The sequence below is a fragment of the Oryctolagus cuniculus genome, chromosome 17 (assembly GCF_964237555.1).
Source record: "Oryctolagus cuniculus chromosome 17, mOryCun1.1, whole genome shotgun sequence".
Taxonomy (NCBI): Eukaryota; Metazoa; Chordata; class Mammalia; order Lagomorpha; family Leporidae; genus Oryctolagus; species Oryctolagus cuniculus.
This window is the reverse complement of record NC_091448.1, coordinates 7069655-7090663: the sequence shown is the minus strand read 5'-3', so window position 1 is coordinate 7090663 and position 21009 is coordinate 7069655. Positions and strand designations below refer to the sequence as shown.

General features: G+C 53.1%; 1 protein-coding gene across 13 annotated transcripts in view; it reads right to left on the bottom strand.

Moving 5' to 3' along the window:
• SLC39A11 (solute carrier family 39 member 11) overlaps positions 1-21009 on the bottom strand; it is a 444641-nt gene that overhangs the window by 164851 nt on the left and 258781 nt on the right. The window lies entirely within an intron of this gene.

Sequence of the window (21009 nt, the reverse complement as noted above, 5' to 3'; positions counted from 1 at the left end):
CGGCTGCTTCACTTCTGATCCAGCTCTCTGCTATGGCCTGGGAAAGCAGTAGAAGATGACCCAAGTCCATGGGCCCCTGCACGCACGTGGGAGACCCTGAAGAAGCTCCTGGCTCCTGGCTTCGGATCGGCCCAGTTCTGCATATGGGGAGTGAGCCGGCGGATGGAAGATCTCTCTCTGTCTCCCTATCTATAGCTCTGCCTCTCAAATAAAAACCTGCTGTCTACTTTGTTAATGACACTATGTAGAACAGTCCCCAAGCCACCTCCCTCCTCTGTTCAAAAGCACAGGATGTATGAGAGCGTCTCTGGCTTCCCCAGTCGTCTCCCTCCCCCAACTCCCCCCCCCCCCCGCCTTGGGATTCTGGAAGGCGACACAGCAGTTCTGTAAACGGTGCACACAGCAGGAAGAATTTATGGTGAAACCTTGCCGGACAGGTCAGATTCAGCAAATAAAAAGACAGGCACGAGTAGGCCGCTAGCCTAGGGGTGCAGACACCCAAGTCGCACATCACAGTCCCAGCTCTGGCTCCTGACTCCAGCTCCCTGGCAACGCCCCTGGGAGGGAGACCATCGCAGATTTTGGAGAGTCTGCCGACAAAACAAAGAAAAGCAAGACCCAGAACACTGAAGAAAGGGACGTGGGCTCCATCTCTCGCGCTTCTGAGGGTTTTTGCGAAGGACTTTCCCAACCTCCCTAGGCAGGAAGGGAACCGCTGGCTTAACGTACGCCCTCGTAAACCGCCAGGCTCGGAGGAGCCGGGAATTCGACCTACCTTGGGACGCCAGTCCAGCTGCTCATGGTTTTTTCAAGATCAATTAATTATCTATTTGACAAGTAGAGGGCGGAGGGTGGAGCGCTCTGATACGGGCTGTGGGCGTGCCCAGGCAGCGGCTTAACTTGCTGCACCAGGGCCTCGGCACCCCCAGCTGCACACACGAACTGAACTGTCACTCGGCTCGTGTTCCTCGCTGTGCCATCTTCCCTCCTTCGAAGGACGAGGACCATGGCCTTGTAAGTCAGAGTGTGGCAGGGAAACCACCCAGTGCAGTGCCACGGCGGGAACTGGGTTCCTGGCCACTGCCCCACGCCCAGAGCTAACTACATCAGACCCTTTTGAAGAAAGGCTGAGGTGCCTGTTGTGCAGGCCGTACCCCGTCACCACTCACCCCAAGACAATTCTGATCCAAACTGCACGTTTAGACGGCCGCGTTACAGGTTAGTCCAGGTACTTCCTTTGCACCTAAACAGACCCGAGTCCAGCCATCACCACCCCATCAAGTGTCTCAGGGCAACGGGCAGGGCCAACCTGACCCCTGGAGCTCTGTACCCCGGGACACGGATGATCCTTTCCCAGATACAGAGCGGGAGAGGCAAAGGACGTCAGATGAGAAGGGGAGAAGTCATTGAATTGTGTTGATGGAAGCCATCATTTCCTTACATCAACTACAGATCCCCTTTTGTTAAAGAGGATATGAGCTCCCACAAAAGGGCGGACAAGGAAACCCAAGCACTGGCAGGAGAATTGGGAGAAGAAAATCAGTTACCCCAGACCGAGGTATCCGTTCATCCTCCCCGTGTCTACTCATCACATCGCCGCCTCTTTTTCTGTCTCACATTTCCCCTCTCCTCCTGGGAGTTGGTTATCAGGGATCAAAACACAACAGTATCGGCGAAAATCGTGAGTTGCTACAAATCCAGAGAGTTATCACCTATTGCCAGGATTTGCAAATAGAATTACATTCTGTAAACTAAAATCAAAACAAGGCTCTTTTGCTAAGGGGCCACATAGAGGAGAGGAAGCTGCAGTTACAAAAAGGCTTAAGTGACGCTAAAATTCCACAGACATACGGGCTTCGTTGCTTTTCAGGGTTGGAAGAAAAATGTCCAAACACAGGAGAACTGTTGGAGGTAGTAACAAAAAGAGAAAAAAGACAAGCATGCGCCCGGAGATGTAGGTTTTGCTTCTTGTCTTTGGTACAAGGAGTCTAAGAGAGCAGAGATTTTATCTGGAATGCGAGAGATGGGAGGGAGGGTTTATCAGCCACTCATTCACCGGAAGGGAGCTGAGGGGCCTTGGGGCCACCCCAGAAGGGCTGTGGAACCCATCCTGGAACCCAGGCAGGGGAGGGAGCCCGGGACTTTGAGCTCCCTCGGAGCAGTCCCTCCACGCCCAAGGCGGACATCAAACGCCTCGGCTTGGGTCACCCATACCCGCCATGAGGACCACTGGACCGGCTGAGCCAGTGTGACCTGGAGCTGCGAGAGAGGCCAGAGAGCGGGATCCCAGGGGCTGCGACTTCTATCCCGAAAGGCACATGAGCTCCTGGCCAAGGCTCGCGAGCCGCAGAGGCGGGATACAGAAACAGCCAAGCGAGCCGGGAGCCAAGACGCGAGAGAGAGGGGAGGAGCGTAGGAGGGCCACGGCCGCCCGGGGAAGCTTCGCGTCCTTACGCATTTGTGTCTCCAGCAAACCAGTTCGCATTACATTTACGCCAGATCTTTCTCCACCTTTGGAAAGACACAACCCAACGGCCGGCCTCCGCGGCGTGCAGTCCTTGGGTGAACTCTACCTCCAGCTTGCTGTGCAAGCCAGGGGAGGGTGCAGCCTCCGAGGGGCTCAGCTGCTTCTGAGCCGAACGTCCTCCCAGGGCAGCCACAGCCTCTGACTCAGCCCGCCTAAACGATCCCTCGTCCCCCGTGAGTCGGGGAGAGCAGCTATCTCCAGGGCCAGGGTTTATATAATCCTGTTCTGGCCTCAGAAATTCCCCAAGATGAGCTTCGGGGACAGCACATTCCAACTGCTCATAGAATAAGAATGCCCGTTAATGAGGAACAAATTAATTTGCCCAGAGGAGTTGGCGTCTCTGTGTGTCCTAAAATAAAATGCATTCTTTTCCCCCCTTAAAAGTCATTGAAATATTTTCTGATGATATTAAAAAAAATCCCGATACTTTAGAGAAAATTTAGAAAATACTGATAAGGACAAAGAAGAACTAAGACTCATTTGCCACCTAGAGGTAATCACCTTTAAAAAAAAGAACAAAATCCTAACAGGGCCAGTGTTATAGCATAGCAGGTTTGGCCACAGCTAGCCACACAGGCAGCCCACTGCAGGGCACCAGTCTGGGTCCCAGCTGCTCTGCTTCTGATTCACCTTCCTGCTAATGAGCCTCGGAGGCAATGGTTGATGGCCCAAGGACTTGGGACCCTGCCACCACTGTGGGAGACCCTGGTGGAGGTCCTGACCCCTGACCCCACCTCCTGCAGACTTTTGGGGACTGAACTAGCAGATGGAAGATCCCTTTCTGTCTCTCCCTCCCTGGGATTCTGTCTTTGAAATAAATAAGTAGTTTTTTTTTAAATCCCAACCTTTCTTACATTTCTACAGATACATAACTTGAATAGAGGAACACACACCCATACACAGTTTTTCAACTGGCCTTTGAAACACGATTACACGTAGCAATAAAGTATGAATATATTCTGCATCATTGAATAGCCTCCTGCATCAGTAGTGCTCAACTGAACTTCCCTCCGCTAACAAGAGGTCAAGAAGGTCATGAGTAAAATTTACATTGGCCAGAGAACCAAGAATATACACCCAGAGGTTTCTGTTGCTATTAGAAACACAGAGGTGCTCACGGTCCGAGTTATTTCAGAGTCAGGAACAAATGGCTATCGTCAGCCCTGGAGTCGGCTCTGATGGTCAGAACAGTAACAGCCAGCTGGACAGGAATAATGAATGACCACTTACACAGCGGTCAGATGCTGGCTGAACTTAAAAGGGCCAATACATCTTACTCTGAGACAATCTGTGGGATAAATCGTTATGTTGATGAGCGGTTTCCGAGCCCTTCCTTCTTCAGGGTCAGCTTGGATGGTGCATTAGAAAGAGCACGTGTGTGTGTGTGTGTGTGTGTGCGCGCGTGCACACATACGCACACACACAGTCAGGGAATCCTTCTGCAACCCGATGGCCCACAGTAGCAACAATTTCAAGTGCAGTATTGCCTGCTTTCTGCCTCTACCTTTGTCTCCGACAGGGGAAGGATCTAAGTCTGCAGGCCTCACACAGCTCCTGGCACCCGGGAGGTACTTAAGTAGTTATGGAATGAATCTGGAAACTCAGTGCTCTTTCCTGGGGAAATAAAAAAGTCCCCCACACATCCACACGTTGCACGTGGTTCGAGGGAGTTTACGACCCTCCTTAAGGTCAGAGCCTCACAATCTCCCAGCCCACTGCCAGATCAACGCTTACCTACACAAAGGGGGATTCTACAGACACACAGACTGAGGGCCACCGCTCTTTTCTGAAAGGGTTCAGACCGCGGATACACTCAGTTCCCAGGTCCTTCTGTCTCTGTGGTAGCTACAGCCATGGCAGCACAAAGACGGCCACAGAGAGCAGATGAACAGTGTCCCGCGTGAGTCCCAGTGAGACTTTCTTTACAAAGCCAGCCCGGGGTCACCTTTGGCCTGCAGCTCGTTTTTTTGCTAACCTCCAACGCAGACTCCTAAAAAAAAGTAGTAGGTCTTCTAAGGTCACTTTAGGATTCACCGATTTTTTAAAATTAATTAATTGATTTTTTTTTTTTAAACAGAGGCTCTCGTGAGAATTATTCCGAAGGCTTTCTGCTCCCTGAGGGACTTTACTGCCTAGGTCCACCCAGGGGCCAGCGGATCAGCGTCCCACAAGGATCAGGGGAGACGGCACAGCATGTTCTGCACAGAGAACCTGCAGCAGGTGGGCAGGTGCACCTGTGTTCTTTCAGGTAGGGAAGCAGCTCTGTGTTCCCATAGCTACAAGGCGAGGAAGGTGAAGCCCCACCCGGGCTCTGAGAGCCGTTCATGGGTTCAGTGGGTTCATCATCCCCAGTTATCACGGTCTTATAGAGAGAGAGCAATGAGCCCCCCCCCCCCCCCCGTGGCAAATAACTCACATTATGTAAATAGAGCTAAGCATTTGGTTCCAAGAGTTTGCTTTCACAACCAACTAAATATTCCCCCAGCGACACTTTCACGCTCTCAGCCTCCCCCAGGAGCACCAAGGTCAACCTCAGCACCACCCCCCCCACTGCTAAGGAAAAAGAAACCCATAAGCCAGGGTCCCGGCGAGCCAAGAACCACTATTCTCCCAACGTGGAGGAGAACAGGAGTCAAACAGAATTGTGGAGGGAGGGGAGTCGAACACGCAAACAAAAGGCCCCTGGAGACCCCGGAGAGGCGCAGGGTGGGACGCCCTGGCTGCTGGTGCGAGGTGGCTGCCTCTGCCACCGTCTCCCCTCTCACCAGATTGGCAGGAGCACGTGGGACGCGGGAGCCACATGTTTGCTTTCCCAGGATGAAAGGGGCTGCGAGTCCCAGAGGTTCCCCCTACCCTTCAGAGCGCGCATTCTGAGACAGAGACTGACAGAGATACACGCATGCACGCACCCCCACGCACACGATGACCTGGGCACCTTCACTGGGTTTCTCCAGACCCTCTTCTGGGGACTGCCAATGGAAGCAAAGGACAGTGGGAGGGGCCAGGCAGACACAGCCTGCCCCCTGGCATGCCGGCCGAAAGGCCCCCAGGCTTCCCAGCTGGCACGGACCAGGGAGAGTGGCGAGAAGGCAGGAGACAGTGGTCCTGGGAGAGGGGGAACTAGGGCCACTGCCCCTACTTCCTTTATTGTTCTTTACGTTTCATTTTAATTGGCAAAAAGAGTAAGTACGCGTATTCACGTGTGTGATGTGGCTTCAGCCACTTCAAGGCAATGGTGTTCCTGTCCCCCCACACCCACAGCCCTGCCCCGCCACATCCTGCTCTGTAGTTAGGCCGCTTTGTGGACGTCATCTGACATCCTGGTGCCTCAGTTTCCACATCTGTCAAGTGGAGATAATACCGCACACGCGCCAATACTGTCGTGTAGAGGAGAGAGCAGGTCGGGGATCTACCTGCCTGAGGGTAATGCGGACCACGGTTCCATAGTGTCCACCACGAATTCGCACCGCGTTTATGATATCGGAAAAGCAAGACCGCTGGCACGTCCAGTACACCTCATCTACTCTTTTTTTTTTTTTTTTTTTTTTTTTTTTTTTTTTTTGGACAGGCAGAGTGGACAGTGAGAGAGAGAGACAGAGAGAAAGGTCTTCCTTTGCCGTTGGTTCACCCTCCAATGGCCGCCGCGGCCGGCGCGCTGCGGCCGGCGCACCGCGCTGATCCGATGGCAGGAGCCAGGAGCCAGGTGCTTTTCCTGGTCTCCCATGGGGTGCAGGGCCCAAGCACCTGGGCTATCCTCCACTGCACTCCCTGGCCACAGCAGAGGGCTGGCCTGGAAGAGGGGCAACCGGGACAGAATCCGGCGCCCCGACCGGGACTAGAACCCGGTGTGCCGGCGCCGCTAGGCGGAGGATTAGCCTAGTGAGCCGCGGCGCCGGCCGCACCTCATCTACTCTTAACTCAAACCCAAAAGGGCAGGCGGCCTGTGGCGGAGGAGGAAAAATGCGATCATGATAGGATTTGGTGCAGAATTTTCAAATACCATCAAATCCCAATTCTCCATGTTAGCCAAGTAGAACAGAGACTTGGCTGTAATAGGAACACTTTTTAAAATTCCACAATCATGTTGACATTTTCGACTTTCAGAAAGGATCACCTGCTGTCGAAGATAATAGAGACTTTCCATCAACGGAGGAGGGGCAGGCGCCCTTTAAGTCAGCCTACATGGCCTTGGAATACAAAGCAACTTATTTTTCCCCATTCTTTCCTTTGAATAGCAGATTTGCTCTTCTCATGTAGTTTACATAGGCTAACACTGATACCAGTCTACACTTCCTAAAAAAAAAAAATTACAACCAGGGGCAGGCCTTTGGTGCAGAGGTTTAGACACTGCTGGGGATGCCTGCACCCTGTATCAGAGCACCTAGGCCTGAGTCCTGGATCCACTTCTGACTGTAGCTCCCTGCTAATGTATACCCCGGAAGGTGGCTGGTGATAGCCAAGTAGGTAGGTCCCTGCCACCCACGTGGGAGACCCCGATGGAGGTATGGGCTCCTGGTTTTCGCATGGTCTACGGCAACTGTGGTAGGCATTTGGGAAGTGAGCCAATGGATGGAAGGCCCCTCCTTCTCTCCATCTCTTTGCTTTTCAAATGTTTTGAAACAAGTTACAACCAGGAAGATGGGAACAAAGTAGGTCATCAACATTCCCGAAGCATGTTGGCCAGCTGTTTATTATCCACAGTAGACTATAATAGACAGAAATATACGTCACTACATGATCTACAATCTCTCTATATATACACATATACAGATGTATAATATGTGTAGATATTATATATCTAATGGTAATTTGTGGAGGCATTATATTTCTGTTTCTGGGGTGAATTTCTTGATTTCAAAAATTCCAAATACGTAACCCAGAGAAATCCACCTAGGAACTGAACTGCAAAGGGCCGGGTGACAGCTAGACAGCTAGACAGCTAAGTGCTGAGCACAGTGGACTTGTCCTTGAACTCAAGGAAGGAACTGTCCAGCAGGGAAAAACGGCCCCTGAGAGGGGGGTGAGCCTTCACCCCCCACGGGAACACAGCTTCCAGCTCCCTCTCTTCCCCGTCTGGCTGGTCCGGAGCCACTGCACTGCCAAAGGACACCTGTCTCCCCCTGACGTGGCCAATGGCGCCACATCAGGAAGCCACGCTGACTTGCACCGGGCTGGGGGCTGCACCTTGGAGCTCCCTGCTTTCTGAGAGAGAAGCATGGGGGCCCAGACGGGAGGCTGACTGACGGGCATCGGTGCTAACCTGAGATTTCTTGTAGCTCACGGGAGCACAGAGGGAACTGGTTCAGAATTAGCAGGGATAAAAGAAATTAGAAATCAGATGGAGTGGGGCTTATCAGTGAACGCAGCGTGAGAACACAGGAGGCTGCCTGGCGTTCGACGCTGGCTAACGCTGGCGAAGTCCTGGAGTTTAACAGGGTAGTCCAGAAGCATAATTTGTCACGCTGGTCCTCCTTAGGGGTCACAGGTTTACACAGAGAATGGCTTAGTGCTGAAGAACAAACGCCGCCCAGCATAGGGAGATAGAAGCGGGGCGACACGGCTGGCGACAGCTTTGTATCCTTAAGTTTCCATGGAAGGCAGAAATGCCTTGCTGAAAATGGAGCCTTCGAAAGGACAGGTGACCCTGGGTGCTGTCTGCTCGCGTGAGAAAGGACCGCAGGGCTGGGGGCTGGGGGCTATTATCCTCAACCCACCTCGCAGGTCTAACTGCACAGAGAGATGGGAGGCTGAGCCAAGTGCACATATCGGAAGCACCTGTGAGGATCTGGAGGTAGAAGGCGTGAACCGACCCAGGTCAAGTTCAGAGAGTTTTTCATGGGTGGTTCTCCAACTTGAACTTGAAAAAAATAAATGGGGGAGTTTGAACAAAGGGTAGGTTCTGGTTGGTTGGTTGGTTGGTTGGTGTTTTTTTTTGTTTGTTTTTTTTTTTTTAGATTTATTTATTCTATTTGAAAGGCAGAGTTACAGAGAGACATAGGGAAAGACAGAGAAAGAGAGATCTTCCACTCACTGGTTCACTCCCCAAATGGCTGCAATGGTTGGAGCTGAGCCAATCTGAAGCCAGGAGCATCTTCCGGGTCTCCCACATGTGTGCAGGGGCCCAAATAGTTGGGCCATCTTCCACTGCTTTCCCAGGTACATTAGCAAGGAGCTGGATCAGAAGTGGAGCAGCTGGGACTCGAACCGGCGCCCATATGGGATGCCAGCACTGCAGGTGGTGGCTTTACCCTCTGTACCACAGCGCCGGCCCCAAAGGGTAGGTTCTTGAAACCCATAGTGGATATGGGCAGGACTCAGGAGTCTGTAGGTATGGCAGGTACTAAGTAACTTAATTGAGGGGAGAAAAATACATTAAACAAAACAAAAACAAAAACAGGGGCCGGGGCTGTGGCATAGTAGGCTAAGCCTCTGCCTGTGGCGCCAGCATCCCATATGGACGCCGGTTCCTGTCCCAGCTGCTCCACTTTCATTCCGGCCACTTGCTAATGCACCTGGGAAAGCATCAGAAGATGGCCCAAGTGTTTGGGCCCTTGCACCCACATGGGACACCTAGAAGAAGCTCCTGGCCTCACTCCATCCATCATGGCCATTTGGGGAATGAACCAGAGAATGGAAAAATCAATCTCTCTCTCTCTCTCTCCCTCCTTATATCTCCATATCTCTGCCTTTCAAATAAATGAGTGTATCATTTTTCAAAACAACATAATGAAAACCCATTAAGAATGGACTCCCAAGAGCCCAGATTTCTCGCCAACAGTACCCTGCGAATCTTCACTTGTGTGACCCTACCCTCATTTTACTCACTTTGCCCCGAAGAGAACACATCACCGTTTGCTGAGAACACCTTCCTCCTCTTGGAGTCTTGGAATGACAGATGCCAACATTTATCACATGAGGAACACGACAGCAGGTGTCAGTACAGAACCCACACAGCCGCCACCGAGCCCCTCTTCGGTGCCCTGAGGCAGACGCTGGATATCATCAGGTGCAGCTCTCAAGTTTCCTCCCCTCTCCCTGCTTTTATCATTGCAAATCAACCACTTGCTACAACTAACTCACATCAGTGAGGGGACAGTGCAGCTGGCCCTACAAGGTCCCTAACCACCAAGCCCACAAGGCTCTCAACGCTGGATTCACGAGGTCATTTGTATCCCCAATAGGTAACACTTTGATGTTCGGTCTTGTCATTAGGGGTTTCTTTTCCAGAAACTACAGGTCCAGAGAAAACAGTAACCACCACCTGCACGGAGCCCCCAGACCCACTGAAGCCCACTGTGTCATCATCAAAATTCCCTAAAGGACACGAAATCGCCGACCAATAGAAGGAGGGTCATAGGCACAGAAAACCAACCAGGAACTGGGACATGAGCTGAACGTGCGCCTCTCAGCCCCAACTTCGACCCCTAGGAACCTCCACCTTTATCCCTAACCCCGTGGGGAGTCCAGGACTTAAACAACAGCAGATCGGCTGCTTGCTCTGTGCTTTGCAATAAATACCTCTTTTCTTCCATCACTCCAGTGATTGGCTTTCTCCACCCCGGGTGAGTGGACCCAATTTGTGGGTTCTGACAGCAACTCCTCCGACTAGTTTTAGGGTTTTTCTATGTCAGGACCCAGTCTGAGAAAGCCTGTTCCGGGAGGACCCAAGGGAAGCCCGGGCAGAGACCTGCACCGGTAGAGACTGGGCGAGTAGGTGCCGTGGAGAGGTGGCAGGACGTGTGCTCTGCCTGTGGGCTGTTCTGCGATGCCTCCATTCCTAAGGTTCCCAAGTCCAGCCCAGAGTGCATGAGCAGGAACGCGAAGTCCTACTCAGAGCCATCTGACACACACACACTGTCCTGAAGTTATTAGAGTGTGGCCATCCACACACCATAAACAGGCAACTTCTCACCTCCGCACCGGCATCTCTGCGGCTTTACTACAGCCCCGGGGCTGCAGAGAAGCCAGGGCTTAGCTCCTCGGAGCCTGCAGAACTGTGCGTGCCAGAGGCAGGTAGCGGGGGTTGGCTAGAGAGAGCACTGAGCGTGCTGCCATGGCAACCCACCATCCACCCGGGATGGGGAAGAAGGCGCTCTGCTTAATTGAAATCCAGGCAACGTTTTAACACAAGCCCCAGAGAAGTTAATGACCAATTACACTTTCCCCTGCCCTCGGTCCCCCTGCTCTTTCAGGTCACTGAGTGCCTTTAAAACATTCACCACCCCCTCTCCTCCATCCCAGGAAACGCCACCAAAGATGAGCCATGGCAGCAACCCCTGTGCCGATCCCCTCCCCCACGCCACACTCCTGTAGGAGGCAGCCAAAGATCCCTGTTCCCAGTGGCAGCCTGCCCATCTCTAAGGAAATTCTGTTTGCTCCAAGTCTTGGGGACCCGGTGGCTTTGCCATCACCCTCGCTGCAGCCGCCCGGGACGAGGATTCTCATGCTTTAGGATGACCAAGAATCACCTGGAAAGCTTCAAAATGCAGACTTCCGGCCCCACCCCAGGGAGGCGGCTTCTGCACATCAGAGCAGACGTAAGCATTTGCATTCTCTGCTAGCCGCCCCGCAAGGAACCCCAATGTGGACATGCGAAATGTGGATTTAGCTTCTTCCTTTCTAGGTCAGGCTGAGCTCCCCCACAGATGGGCATCTATGTCTCACCAGACGAGCCGTGGACCACGAAAGGGTTGACAGGAGTGCCGGATGCCTGCAGAGGTGGCCCCCTAACACACCATCCGGTCCCCTAACACACAGGGAAAACACACCCTGGGTCCTTCTCGTGAAGTGGTCCCTTATCCAACTTTCAAGGTAGAGCAAACAGGAAAGCAAGTTTGCTCATAACCCGGAAATACCCACCAATGAACTCACCACTTGGAGATTAGTGCTGGGGCCAGTGTTGGGGCACAGTAAGCCATTGTTTACAACACCAGCGTCCCATACCAGAGCTGGGCTGAGTCCCGGCTGCTCCACTTCCCATCCAGCTCCCTGCTAATGCGCCTGGGAAAGCAGCAGAAGATGGCCCAAGTCCCCTGCCACCCACAGGGGAGACCTGGATGGGGTTCCAGGCTCCTGACTGGCCCAGCTCTGACTGTTGGCAGTCATTTGGGGAGTGAACCAGTGGATGGAAAAATCTCTCTCCCTCTCCCTCTCTCTGTCATTCTGCCTTTTTTTTTTTTTTTTTTTTTTGACAGGCAGAGTGGACAGTGAGAGAGAGAAACAGAGAGAAAGGTCTTCCTTCGCCGTTGGTTCACCCTCCAATGGCCACCACGGCCGGCGCGCTGCGGCCGGCGCACGGCACTGATCCGAAGGCAGGAGCCAGGTGCTTCTCCTGGTCTCCCATGGGGTGCAGGGCCCAAGGACCTGGGCCATCCTCCACTGCACTCCCGGGCCACAGCAGAGAGCTGGCCTGGAAGAGGGGCAACCGGGACAGAATCCAGCGCCACAACTGGGACTAGAACCCGGTGTGCCAGCGCCGCAAGGCAGAGGATTAGTCTATTGAGCCGCGGCACTGGCCATTCTGTCTTTCAAATAAATAAACCAACAATCCTTAAGAGTCCTAACTGAAAAAAAATATGCCCCCTGCCCAATAGCTTAACAGAAGTCCTAACCCACTGCGTAAGTCAGCCTTCCACTGGGAACATCTGCTTGTGTTTTCATGTTATATCAAACTGATGGCAGTGTCAAATTGCAAGTCTTGAAAAGGATGCTGGGACGACTGATCGAAGCTGCAGGAAGCGATGTTGGGGAAGAGTTTGCTCTCTAGCAGAGCCACAGACACCCAGGATGCAGCTCATCACCCAGGGGGAGAGGCCGGCACGGAGCTACTGCGAATTTACACTGTGCTGGACATGCATCCGTTTCCAGCAAGATTAAGGATAAAGATAAATGAAAATCTCCCTCCGTAAACACCTAGCAAAGATGGATGAAATAACCAAGCAAGCACACAGAACATTGAAAACGCAGGTATGAGCTTATAAGGGAGAAAGAAACGCACGGATGATGACGAAACTAGAAAGTAGAGCCTAAACAGCAAACCCAACTCAGAGCATGACCTGAAGTAACTCGGCCTCAGGCGAGGGGGGCTGTTGCTGTCCAGGAGAGGACAAAGATGAGACCTTGAGCCACAGAAGGCAGAAAGGGGAAACCCTATAAACGCCAAGATTCATGAAATTCTGCTTCTGTGCAGACAGATGGACCAGGGGGAAAAGTCCATCCAGTGGCAGAGAAATACAAAAAGGATGCTCATAGGTTTCTGCCTGGTCCCTGAAGGAAAAAAAAAAAAATGCTCAAAAACAAAACCAAACACAGCACCTCAGGGTCTCTACCTCTGCACAGCATTGAGGCCTGAATTCGCACTTTCTGTTTGAGCTTGGGAAAGTGTAACCTGGACATCACTGTAGCAACGGGTTCCAGGCTAGCGGCACTTTGAGAGGGTCTCACAGAAACAAGTGTAGAACGACCGTACAAGGGTGCACCCACCACCCAGGACCCTGAAAATCCTTAAGGAAAAACACACCTGGCAGGAGGGAAACAGATTCCCGTTGGCCTGTCCCTGAGCACAGGGTCTGCAGGGGATTCGACTTAATCTTACCTAAAAATCCCTTTAACGTGCTCTGACTACTGAGAGGAGAAAAAAAAATGGAGCCATGTTTCAATTTCTAGGTGGACATTTTTATTTTTATTTTGACAGGGAGAGTGGACAGTGAGAGAGAGAGAGACAGAGACAGAGAGAAAGGTCTTCCTTTGCTGTTGATTCACCCTCCAATGGCCACCGCACCGCACTGATCCGACTGCAGGAGCCAGGTGCTTCTCCTGGTCTCCCATGGGGTGCAGGGCCCAAGCACCTGGGCCATCCTCCACTGCATTCCCTGGCCACAGCAGAGAGCTGGCCTGGAAGAGGGGCAACCGGGACAGAATCCGGCGCCCCTACCTGGACTTGAACCCGGTGTGCCGGCGCCGCAAGGCGGAGGATTAGCCTAGTGAGCCGCGGCGCCGGCCCAGACATTTTTATTCTTTTCAGCACTTACTACTCCACTTAGATGGCCTCCCTCCGTCCACAGAATTGTGCTATCTGCTGTAGTCACTGTAAGCATCCTCTAAAGCACCCCACAGGGGCTCGCATGGTGGTGCAGCAGGTAAAACTGCCACCAGTGACGCCAGCGTCCCATCTGGGCACCCATTCGAGTCCTGGCTGCTCCATTTCCAACCCAGCTCCCTGAACGCACTGGGGGAGGCAGCGGGCTTGGGCCCCTGCACCCACGTGGGGGACCCAGAAGCTCCTGGCTCCTGGCATTGGACCGGCCCAGCTCTGGCTGTTGCAGCCGTTTGGGGAGTGAACCAGCAGACGAAGATCTCTCTGTCTCTCCCTTTCTGCCTCTATAATTCAGCCTTTCAAATAAATAAGTAAATACATCATTTTCTAAAGAATATACACAATAGCATCCTTGTTAGCTTTTGTCATTCTCTCTGATTACATATCTATTTCCTTTCTTTGACTTTTTCAGTTTCAGTAGAAGATATATGTATATCATTTTGCTTATTTATTTTCATTTTGTCTGAAAGGCAAAAGCCAGAGAGGGACAGAGATCTTCGATCTACTGGTTTGCTCCGCAGATGGCCCCACCAGGCAGGACCGGATTCGGGCAGAGCCCAGAGCCTCGGCTTCAATCCGGGTCTCCCACGTGGGTGGCCATCACCTGTTGCCTCCCTGGGTGAGCAGTGGCAGGGAGCTGGATCGGAAGACAAGACAGGACTCAACCACGGCACTCCAAAATGGGAGGCAGGCATCGCAAGCAGCGGCTGATCCACCGAACATCAAGCTCCTATTGTTTTGCTCAAGATGTGGGAGCACTTGTGTCATTATCATCTTCTCAAAAGCTCTTAGCAGAGATCTGCCCCTTTCTCGTGTTCACTTTCTCTCTCTGCACTTCTGTGCACCCCTTTATCTCTGTATTCCAGGTCTAGTCTCTACTGATCAGTTAGTGAGCTACCAACCTACTAACTCGTCTGCTGAGTCTTCAGTCAAAATGACTGTAACTTCTGTCTTTTAGTTGTAGTAGGTTCTTTTTTTTTTTTAATGCTTATTTATTTTCAGAGAGAGAGAGAGAGAGAGAGAGAGAGAGATCCTCCATCTGCCAGCTCTTTGCCCAAATGCCCACAACAGCTGAAACTGGGCCAGACAAAGCCAAGAGCCTGGAACTCCATTTCTGGGTACCAAGGTGGACAGCAGGAGCCCAAGCAGTTGGTCCATCGTGCGCTGCCCTTTTGAGTGCGTTAGCAGGGAGCTGGGGGTGGGGTAGGGGAGCCTGTCCTCACACTGGCTGTCCACAGGGGATGAGGGCACCCTAGTGGCAGTTTAACCTACTGCACCCACAATGCCGGCTCCTGTTCAATAAAGGTCACTTCTCTCCCTGTTCCTGGTGTCCCCGACACACTCATGGAAGCTTGTTTTCTCCTAGTCTTCGTAACATTTTAACATTTTCGTTGTAAAATAAATACATAAGAACATTAGTGACTAATTTAGAAGGTATAAAAAAAGGTGCAACTAAAATTTCAGAAAAACAGCAACACAGACAGTGACAGGGGCAAACCAAGCGAAAGCATTCGAGAATCCTCCAACAGCCAGGATGGAGACAGAGACAGTGAGTAATGGGGAACATTATCAAGTCCATCATGTGTGATAAAAAAGTAAAGGTAGCCATAAAAAAAGACATTAAATTTATTTAATTTTTTTGACAGGCAGAGTGGACAGTGAGAGAGAGAGAGAGAAAGGTCTTCCTTTGCCGTTGGTTCACCCCCTAATGACTGCTGCAGCTGGCGTGCTGTGGCCGGTGCACCGCGCAGATCCAAAGTCAGGAGCCAGGTGTTTCTCCTGGTCTACCATGGGGTGCAGGGCCCAAGGACTTGGGCCATCCTCCACTGCACTCCCTGGCCACAGCAGAGAGCTGGCCTGGAAGAGGGGCAACCGGGACAGAATCCGGCGCCCTGACCAGGACTAGAACCCGGTGTGCCGGCGCCGCAGGTGGAGGATTAGCCTATTGAGCTGCGGCGCCAGCTATTTTTTTAATTTTTTAAAAGATTTTATTTATTTATTGGAGAGGTAGAATTACAGACGGAGGGAGGGAGGGAGGGAGGGAGAGAGAGAGGGAGAGAGAGAGAGGGAGAGAGGGAGAGAGGGAGAGAAAGGTCTTCCTTCCATTGGTTCACTCCCCAAATGGCGGCTACAGCCGGAGCTGTGCCGATCCGAAGCCAGGAGCCAGGAGCTTCCTCTAGGTCTCCCATGCGGGTGCAGGAGCCCAAGGACTTGGACCACCTTCTACTGCTTTCCCAGCCACAGCAGAGAGCTAGATCGGAAGTGGAGCAGCCGGGACTAGAACCGGCACCGCAGGCAGAGGATTAACCTACTACACCTCGCACTGGCCACAAAATACATTAAATTTAAAACTCCAGAACTAACAAAAGGTAAGGAGAAACAAAACAAAACAAAACAAAACAAAACAAAACAAAACAAAACAAAACAAAAAGAGCTAAGAAAATTCAACCCACTGAAGAAAGGAAGCCTGCACACACGCTTCCCCCACCGCTGCTGGGGGCCGGTGCTGCCCATTCATGGATCCCTCTCTGCTCAATAAACCCTCTACGATGTGGATTATTACCCCGGAGGGCATGCACCTGCATGACAGACGGTGCCCACCCTGGGTTTCTCCTTGTCATCAGGAACCTGGACTTCAAGACAGGGAGACTGGCGGGTGGACCTGCTGAATCCCACAAGGTCTCGCAGGGAACATTTTCTCCAGCTGGCCTCCAGAAAGGACCCGGGGATTCCCGCGGGGATGAGGCTCAGGTGCGTGCACTTGAAGCGGACACCCCGAGCAAATGAGCCCCAGCATCGCCATCCCCCAGCGGGGGCAAAGCCCACAGCACACCCGCCGACGGGAGGGCCCCGGTGCTTGTCAAACATCCATTTGGAAGCATCTGCATCGAGTCAGGTTCTCCAATACCAGGGTGCATGTTGAACACGGAAACCCTAGAGAACTGGGGGTGAGTGGCAGATGGATTTTTAAAAACTGATTTTTCCTAATACGAGAAAAGCACAATGAAAAGCGATTGGCAGGTAATCTCACTGCCCAGATAATCCCGGCTGACATCTGAAACCGTGCAAAATACCACATACACAGGGTTAGAAATGCCATGAGAACCAGGAGCCTCCCTCCCGTGCCCCTGCGTCTCTTCTAGCAACCACCTGTCCCAGAGTCGAGCGCGTTCCTGCAGGAAAAGCCGGCAGTGGCATCAGGACCTGCTGACGCTGGGCTGCGCTGCCCTACACTGGGTTTGCGCACCCCCCCCCCCAACTTCTGAACACAAAATCCTCTTGCTTTGCTTGTCCACCCCTCCCTGGCAGTCCCCCCATCTTAGGCGTCTGATTCCATCCACGTCCCTGCTTTCTGGGAATGGCGTGCATGTGCAGAGAGAACCGGGGCATGCGCACAAAGAGGAAAACCTTGGGAACCAAAGAAGCCACAGCAACCCTGGAAGTCGGGTACATGGGGGCCCCTGCAGAAGCGAGAGGCCCCTCCAACACAGAAACCAGGAACTTCCAGTGCATCTTACCCGACTGGCCTCTCCAATCGAGATTTTCCCCACCAGGCATGTGCACGGACCAGCCTCCTCCTGCCCGACGCAGAAGGCTTCTCCCTATGTCCCAGGGGAGGACGAGAGCAGGTTTGAGACAAATTCTCCTGCCTCCTTACTTCTGTGAATAACAACAGCCTCTCCCCCCACCCCCACCAAAGAACCTGCCGCCCGCACAGCGACTGGACTGCAGGCAGGGACCCTCTTACGACCTGTCCTTGTCAACATATCTCTACCCCAAAGGAAACGTAGTACATTCCGTTTTGTAGCTTGATTTATTCTGCTTCATATAGCCCTGCACCTAGAAAACACTCCCTCCTTTACACAGGCCCGCCGTAGGGAAGGAGTCACATTTTTCATCGGGGTATCGGGGATTCAAGTGAGAACTTCGTGGGAGGCCAGCAGCCCACAGGAGAAAACCCGACCTGGAGGACAGGTGTGCTCACTTGGAACGCGCCCGGGCTTCCATGACAGTCCACGCGGAAGGCCTTGGAAACACCACACCTGTCCCAACCAACACAGCCTCGGGATACCACTGTGCATCCTGCGTAGACACTGTGGCCACAGCACAAATGGCCAGATCTTCCCACCCGGGCTCCGCTGATCCACCTGCCAGGGGTCAGGAGGCAGGAGGCAGGAGGCAGGAAATCTGTTTTGGCCCCCTCTCTGAAAGTGGTGTGTGCCCAGAGGCAATTTGTTCATTTGCAAAGCATTTTGGGTAGACCCCCCTCCCCCAAATTGCCACTCACCCATTCTCAATCTTGGCTCAGTGCCAAAGCAGAAGAAGCCGCGGAGAGGCAGGTCTCCCACAGCCCCCAGATGCCCTCGGACGCAGAGACCCGGCCCCCTCGCTTCTGGCCACACTCACAGACGGCCAGAATCTGCAGCAGAGTCGCTCCAAAGACAGCGTTGCTACAGATTGGCCTGGAGCATCATTTTGCAGTCTCACTTATCTTTTAATTGGAAAAGGTTTGCCAGCTGAAGAGCCTCCTTTGTTCCCCTTCATCTAATTATCTCCAAAAATCCTCAGCAACCAAGCTCCTCTTCCCGGGCTGCAGAGGTGGCGCTGCCCACATACAGACGTGTGCAGGCGGACAAAGGAAGAGATGCCTGCTCTGGCCTTGATCCCGTGCCTGACAGAGCCCCTAACTCTCGTGGACGTCCTCGGTGATGAGCGAGACAAAGGAGTCGTGTTTCCTTCCCCGAAAGGCCCTTTCAACCACAGCTGAGCTTTTGTTAGGACGTGATCGCCTGGCACAGGTGCGTGTGAGTGACTTCTGCTCCCAAGAACCCAGAATCCACTCTGTTCCCTGTGTGGTGCAGGGCCATCTCCCTCCTCCTTTCCCAATTTTGTGAGCCGGGGGTGGGAACGCTCCCCCTCGGCAGGATGCATGCTGGGGGCTGGGGGGGTGGGGCTGGGAGGGCGGCCAGGCTGCCATAGGGATGCTGAGCCGAGGCTGCACCAGCGGTGCTGTGGCCTTGATGCCGTCTGTTCCTCCAGGAGTTGGGTCCTGGGGCGGGGTGGGGGTGGGGGTGGCAAGGCCTAGCAAGAGGTCCGATAGCCCTGGAAGGGGCATAGGGCATTGGTCAGGGGGGATCTGCTTAGTTCTTGCAAGAGGGTTGTTGTAAAGGCCAGGGCCTGGCCCCACCCCTTCCTGTTCCAAGATGTGATTTCTCCTTCTACCATCTCCCCCCAACAGCACCCCAGCAAGAGCCTGCCCCATGCTGATTAGCCTTTCAGCCTCCAAAACTGAGCTAAAAACAAACAAAAAACTCTTTTATTCATAAGCAGCCTGCTTCTGGTATTTTGCTATAGTAATATAAAATTGACTAATACATGGATTTCAAAAACTGTTTGGACCAGAATAAACTTACCTTGCAATTCCATTTTTCCACTACCTTTTCAAAGTACACTCGTACCAAAAAGGGGAAAGGGGAAAATCCCACTGTTGGTAATTCAGGGTCCTGAACACCTCTCCCACCTGGCAGGTGCAGGGGCTGGGAGAGGAGCCACGAGTTACAGCCCAGAAAGAAAATGCAGGTGTTCATCTCTTATCACCTTCAATCCTGGCTTCCCAAGAAACCACCAGGGACAACACAGAGAGGGCGGGAGAGCCACGGAGAGTGGACAGGAGGACGAAGTGGGGGCTACACTGGCCACACCTGGCAAGAGCCCCCTCGCCCTCCCAGGCTCCAAGGAGAATGCACAGCCAGGTGGCTGACGCAAGCAGGACACAAACCGTAGAGTCTGGGAGACCAGGTCCTTCCTAGCTCTGTCCCCCAACAGCAGGGCCGGATAAGTTTTACTCCCCAAATGAAGCTGAGGATGTCATGATGGCTACAGACTGAAACCAGGGGCAGGCGGGGAGCCCCGCAACCAACACAAACCTAGGTGGGCAAATACATCACAAACACGGTACAAGGGGAACAGGGCAAACCGGGGCAGAGAGAGGAAACGTGTGGTCTCAGAGACCACGTTCCCGAAGGGGTGGGGGTGGGGGGATCTCACGGGGAATGTAATTAAGTGAACCACAGACATTATTCTAAATCCCCCGTGCGCATTAATGCTGTAAATATTCCACTTCATTCATCGCGACTTTGTCAGCGAAGCTGCAAGCCAAAGCTTGGGGCCAGGGTTTAATCACACCCAGGCAGAGTGTGCATTTTTCATGTGCTGAAGAGCACCATGGGGGCAAGATGAAGTTCTCATAGCGGCCAGGGTGACAGGCACCTTTTCTGAACACAGCTGTCACCGGGCTGGGAGGCCCATGGGATCCTGGAACTCCCTGTGGGTGCCCAGCTAACGCCGGGGAACTTGCAAAGTGAGGCAGGGTTCCATGGAAAAGCTACTTCAATCCAGCGGTGCCAAACGCCGCAAGCTGCCGTCCACCCTTCCTATGGTCATCTCCCCACGTGCACACACAAGCCTCCGTCGTCCCACGTCCACGTGGCTCAGACTGATCACCCAGTTTGTGTGTCTTTATTAAGCATGCTCTACCTGGAGTCACTGTTTCTTTCCTTTGTCCTTAGGGCACTGTCCATGCCTCCTGTGTTGGCACCGTATTTCAGCAGGGGTCAAAGTCACACCTGGGACTCTCCCTTCTTTGCTGTCCTGAGATGTCATGCCAGGAGAAGTGAGCGGCAGCCAAAGCTTCCCTTTGGGACTGACTTTCCCTGGCCCCAAAGGTGAACAAAGCCAAGGACAAAAGGGCCCAGGAAGTACACCCTACTAAGTCCTAAATGCTCAAGTCTGCTCAGTGAAGTGCAGTGCTAGGGGCTGGCGTGGTGGTGTAGTCTATGACGCTGGCATCCTGTATGGGAAATGGTTCAAGTCCTGGCTGCTCCACTTACGATCCAGTTCCCTAAGAATGGCCTGGGGAAAGCAGCGACAAGTGGCCCAAGTGTCTGGGCCCCTGCCACCCATGTGGGAGACCTGGAAGAAGCTCCTGGCTCCTGGCTTCAGCCTGGCCCAGCCCTGGCCGTTGCAGCCACTTGGGGAGTGAACCAGTGGGTGGAAGAGCTTCCTCTCTGTCTCCCTCGCTCTGTGTAACTCTGCCTTTCAAACAAATAAATCTTTAACAGCAGCACCACAGTCAGATGCCCAGAGCTCCAGGGGCGCTGCCGGTCTCCCCGTGCCCACTTCCCTGACTACTCTGAAGGACAGGCGATGAGACTCCCAAGGACAGGGCTGTTCACTCCAGCTGCGTCACAATAACGCAGACAAACGCGGGGAAAGGACGCCCACACCCTTCCTTTGTAATCAGCTCATGACAAGCTGGACAGAGGTCCACCAGCGATTTCCCCGCCCCCTCACCCTCGGTTACTCATGAAAGGTAGTGGCGATGAAG